This window comes from Benincasa hispida, chromosome 1, assembly GCF_027475165.1.
Source record: "Benincasa hispida cultivar pf3 chromosome 1, pf3_genome.v1.1, whole genome shotgun sequence".
Classification (NCBI taxonomy): Eukaryota; Viridiplantae; Streptophyta; class Magnoliopsida; order Cucurbitales; family Cucurbitaceae; genus Benincasa; species Benincasa hispida.
In genome coordinates this window covers 13017422-13023273 of record NC_143478.1, presented here as the reverse complement: position 1 = coordinate 13023273, position 5852 = coordinate 13017422, and the positions used below count along the sequence as shown (strand labels likewise).

At 36.2% G+C, this 5852-nt stretch overlaps 1 non-coding gene across 1 annotated transcript; it reads right to left on the bottom strand.

The window, feature by feature from the left end:
• Positions 1-5372: 5372 nt before the first annotated feature.
• On the bottom strand, positions 5373-5479 carry LOC120070368 (small nucleolar RNA R71). The gene has a single exon (XR_005479864.1). It is a non-coding gene; the product is annotated as a small nucleolar RNA R71 (small nucleolar RNA).
• Between the last annotated feature and the right edge of the window lie 373 nt (positions 5480-5852).

The following is a 5852-nucleotide window of genomic DNA, read 5'->3' as shown; positions in this document are numbered from 1 at the left end:
AACGGTTAAGTTTGATAGGTCTTGAAAAGAGATATGTTCGTAGTGTTAATTCCCTCAAATTTATCTTAATTGTTTGCTTAAAATGTTCATTTTTTTGCTAAAATTCAACCCCAACACCTATGGAGTCATTACGAAAAATTTCGAACTTAATGGAGTCAAAATAATCAACTTAGAAGAAGAGCAAATACAAATTACCATTTTACCCATCAAAAGAAACAAATTTACACACTTCAACACCACTCAGAGCATCATAATGCTCTCTCTATAACTAGGTTCAATGCTAGCTCAATGCTATAAGAAAGAATGCACCAAAATGTTGCAAAACAGGGCAGCGTTGCAATGGGTCAAAGCCAACCCTATACCCAGCGTTGCAATGCTCCAAACATTGACGAAAAAAAATAAAACGCACGCTCACCTAGCACAACACAACATTGGAGTCAACGTCAGTGTAGGGTCGCAGCATCAAATATAAGCTTCGTTTTTTTCAAATTTTCAATAGAGAAAGAAGAATTTGTTTTTTTGATAGAGAGAATTTTCATATCGAAATTCTGAGAGAAAAACCTACGAAATTTGTTTGTCTAGAGAGATTTCTTGTGAAATTCACAAATCATTTTGTGAATTATATCATGTTTTGCATCAATTTTTTAATAGATTCCTTCAAGACTTGTCAATTTTATAGCTAGGTAAGTAATTTTCTTGGGAAATCTTTAGTTTAAGATTAAATTCATGAGATCTTTTGTGTAATTTTCTTGAATTTTCTGCATTCTTGAATATTCTTGTGATGAATTTGAATAGAAATTAATGGAAAAAAGTTGACGCTTTGATTCTATTAGTTTCTTGTATGCAATTCTTGCTTGGCACTATTGCATAATAGTAAGATAGGTTGCAAAAATTATGTTTTCTTGAATTAATTAGGACTTCTTTTCCGAAATTATTTCTTGAACTTCTTAATTTAGAATATTCAATCAAATAGTTCTTAAAATTTACTCTAATATGTTTTTTGAATTTCATAATCATGAAAACCCTATTTTCTAAAGCAATCTAAGAAAAGAACATGAATTTGCTGAATTGAAGTGTTTTTTACTTAGATTAGGGCTAATTGGTATGGTAAATGTCAATTAGCTAATTGAGTCTTTAGAGTTTTTACCCTATTGGATTATGGGATGTTGAATTTTCATGCACTTGTTCAAGATTAGTGATAGAACTAACTTAGCTAATAAAAATTTCCCAAGAATCTCTCTCTATCGAATGTTTATTAAAAGAGAGAGAGAGAGAGAGAGAGAAATTTTGTGTTACGATTTTTGTTACAATTGCTTTTATTTTGATTTTACTTAATTCTTTAAAACAAACCCCCCCCCCCCTCCAATTTGTTGAATTCATAAGTCAAATCTTGCCAATTAATATAGGTTCCTTGTGGATCGACCTCTTACTTCTGCTATAACTACTTGTTAGTTTTAGTTGTAGTTTGAGCTTAATAAATTTCATTTGTCTTGAGTTAATTTGAATTAATGACACCAATTTTAACCCAAACAAGGTTGTACCACAACCATCTCACTGTGTCGAGGTACTCTCAACGATTGAGAAGGATGAGACTGACCTGAAGTGTTGGCTTCTTCATTAACTCTTGATAAAGGGCCAACTGCATCAACAACCCTTATTGATTCTTCAGCAGCTTCACTGAATACTATTTTTCTACGTGGTTTATGATCTCTCATGTGATCTTCCTCGAAAAATGTAGCATTTGTCGATACAAACGCCTTATTTTCCTGAGGGTCATAAAACAGATAACCTCTTGTTTCCTTAGAGTAACCAACAAATTGGCATAACTGTGAACAAGGTTCCAACTTTTTAGGATTTGTCACTAAAACATGTGGAGGATAACCTAAAATTCTAAAGTAACGTACACTCGATTTGCGCTCTCTCCATAACTTGAAAGGTATTTTAGAAACACTTTTTGAGGGACCATTGTTCAAGATGTAAACTGTAGGGACCATTGTTCAAGATGTAAACTGCAATCTCTACTACTTACCTTCAAAACTAGGCAATTGAGCATAGCTCATAATAGAACAAACCATATCTAATAAGGTTCTATTTCTCCTCTCTGATACACCATTCTACTAAGGTATACCAGGTGCTGAAAGTTGGGATTAAATTCTATGTTCTATCATATAGTCCTGGAATTCTATATGCCAATTAATATAATGTTCTATTTACCTTTGAAGATTCTCGAGCTCCACAAAAAATCCTCTCGATCTTGGCACGAACTTCTTCTAAATCAAACTTGAACACGACCATGAGAATAACCTTGTTATTCTCAAGGATTCCAATAAAAGAATAGGTGGTGTCTAACTAATTGGAAAGGGAAGAGGTAAAGAAATTTCTCTTAGAGTGTAAAGAGAGGATTTGTGTTGGCTAGGGTAAATCTCACCAAAATCAATTTTTGCCCTAAAAGGGCCATAAGGAAGAATTTATATGGAGAAGGGTTAACCCTTTTTCCAAATATTCCCAAATTTACCCTCGTGCTCAGTTAATTAAATAAAATTTATTTAATTAATTAGCACATTAATTAAATAACCATCTATACATTAAATCCAATTTAACGTACAGATTTAATTAATATAAATAAACATTGTATGTTTATGTGCATCACCTTTCTATTTAATTAATTAATTCTTATGAATCTAATTCACTTGAATTAAATATTTGAATCTCATTCAAATATTTCTCTCCAACTTAATTTAAATTACAGATCACATCCATAATCAATTACATATTAATCACATTAATATACCATTTCCTCAAATTGATTTGAACAATTCAAATCATTCCTCTTTAATATCCTTTAGTGAGCTAACAAATGGACCTGGGACCTATAGATTAGAAAGTCTAATGATATGCGATTAATTAGCTAAATTCATTAACCAAATTAATCAATATTCGTAATTACGGGTACAATCAACTAAAGATCCACAGTTTCACTCTTATCATTTCAAATATATTTCATAGATATAGATTAATAACAGCAAGTCAGTTCTTCATGAGTGTCCATAACACCAACTGGGTCAAATTATTGCTTTACTCTTGGGTTACTGATAACAGGCAGAAATGCACGTTATTACAGTGCTAAGTTCTTAAATAATGTTGGCTTGCGTTGATAAAATATGTTAGATTGCATCCAAAAAGCATTAAGTTCATAACATTGCGGTCGCATGCGTTCATCGCATAGAAATAGTTAATTTTTGTATTTTTATGCAAAATATGCATTGACACAAGGTGAAAAGCACGATCACAAGAAATAAATGGTCGAACGCAACATCACCGCAAGGCTTCACGATGATTCGTGTTCGCAAACATCTGCTCAAGAAGGATTGCCGCATAGAGTCACCGCAACTTGGTGGGCGCATCTGGTGAAAGGCATAATTAATCACGATGGGACAGAAAGCTGATGACGGTCGAATCCGAATTAAGTTGACAAGCCGCTAACGATAATAACTACACTCAGCTTTTTGGTGACAAATATTCGGCACATCAGTCAGAGAATTAAAGTCATCCCAGCCGTGCAATCATAAGAGAGAAGTCGTCTTTCACCCCAAAGGCTCTATAAATACCAAAGGCAAACTTCAGAAAAGGAGTTCGAACACTTAGAGAATTTTCCTTTAGCTTAGCCTTGTTCTTAGTTCTTCTTTTATTTTAAGGCGGAAGCGAGAGAAGGAGGTTGTGCCGATAGATCATTCCGGTGAGCTTGGGAGAGTGTCGGAAACATCAAGATCAGAGAGATGGCCAGCTCCTGCGAAAGCAGGAATGTCTTTTGAACTGAATAGAGTTGCCAGTATAAAGGTCTTGGGCAGCAAGGGATTACTACCAGGCTCTCTACCTTTATCTTCCATTGTTATTATGTACTCAAACGCATTTATAGAAATGGAATTTACTTCTTTAGATCTGTTCACTCTATGTTTATTATGCATGAGTAGCTAAATCTGTTGAATGGGTTGAGAAGCACTTAGCAAGCATAACTGGGGATCTTCATTATATGTATTTATCTTATATTATGTATGCTTCATTCGTCCATTAGAGATACTCGAGAGGGTATTCTAAGGACAGGTCTAGGCTTGGAAAAGTCAGGTTAGAATCTAGACTCGGGAGAGTCAGATTAGAACGCATAATCAAGAGATAGAAGCTTAGGAATAAGCACTGTTTGCTATTACCGCATTGCATGCATCCTAGAGATAGGATATGATTGTGTGCGGTCATCTTGTCTTTGCGTCCATCTTGCATCATCGCATAGAAAAATAGTAGAGACTTAGGGATAAGCTCTATGGACACTTTTGCATTCAACACATGCATCCTAGACTTAGGAGAACTGCATTTGCATTGGAAAATGACTTGTTGTGCATGGGTGTAGCATGATCGCATAGTCTGACACATTCCCAGGTAACGCTAATTAAAGACTTTCTAAACCAGTTCATCCGCATACTAAGTGCATCTATCGCATAATTAAACTTTTCTCAAATCTGCCGCATTTAGTTATTTCATTACCGCAAACAACAATCACAACAATTATTGATTTATTTGGTTACCGCAAGGTTTTCATGAAAAATTATCACCATATACCGTTTTCCCAAGTTCTTGAGTTCGACCTTGGACTTACCAGAAAACTCAGTGGGGTTTACACTTGGATTACACTAAGAAAACTTGATTGCTCAACACAACTCCATCACCGCATTTCATTCCATTTTTCCACCTCATAAAATAACGCATCAAGTTTTTAACGCCGTTGTCGGGGACTTTGGAAAATTAGTGTGCTAACGGTAATTTTTCTGATTTCTTTGCAGTCTCAATCTCTGGCGAACTATGACCCAGAGATTGAGAGAACATTTCGACGCAGACTAAGAGACAACCACCAACAACAAGAGAGAACACCAAGAATGGCGGAACAATCCGAAGCAAGGGCCACAAACGCGAACAATATAATGGTCAACCCCATCCTTCTGGCAAATGACCGTAATAGACCCATTCGAGACTATGCGTCGCCTAACCTCTATGATTTCTCTCCACGAATCATGAAGCCAGCGTTAGACGGATCGAAGTTTGAAATGAAGCTGGTAATGTTGCAGATGATCCAGGCTGTTGGGCAGTTTGGAGGAAGGCGTGGCAAGGACCCACACGCCCACCTCTGGAGCTTCATAGAAATCTACAACACTTTTGTGTTCCTAAAAATCTCTACCGAAGAAGTTCGACTAACTCTGTTTCCATTTTCTTTGTGTGATCAGGCAAGAAAATGGGCGTATTCCCTCGAGCCTGGAGAGATCACTTCGTGGGAACAGCTAGTGGAAAAGTTTATGAAGAAGTTTTTCCCACCAACTGAGAATGCTAGGAGAAGGAAATTAATAACAAATTTTGAACAAGAAAATGACGAATCGCTCAGTGATGCCTGGGCGAAGTTTAAGCGGTTGGTGAGAAACTGTCCACATAATGGCTTACCAAACTCCATTCAAATGAAGATTTTTTACCATGGACTGAATCCCTCTTCGCAGACCGCTGGTGGTCTACTAGACAAAACATATGAGAAGGCAAAGAGTATACTTGATTGCATTTCCAAAAATCACAAGGATTGATGAGAAAGCGATCAAAGATTAAGAATTAAAGATAATGACACAAACAACGGGGCCATCGCATCCCTGCAGAACCAGATAACTACGATGATGAGTTTGATTCAAGGCATCATAATTAATAACACGGGAGCAAAGAAAGAGCGGGTCAACGCAATTGCTCAAACGACCACAAGTTGTGTCATTTGCAGAGACGCTCATTCGATGGAAGAATGCCCAGCAAACCCACAGTCAGTATGGTTC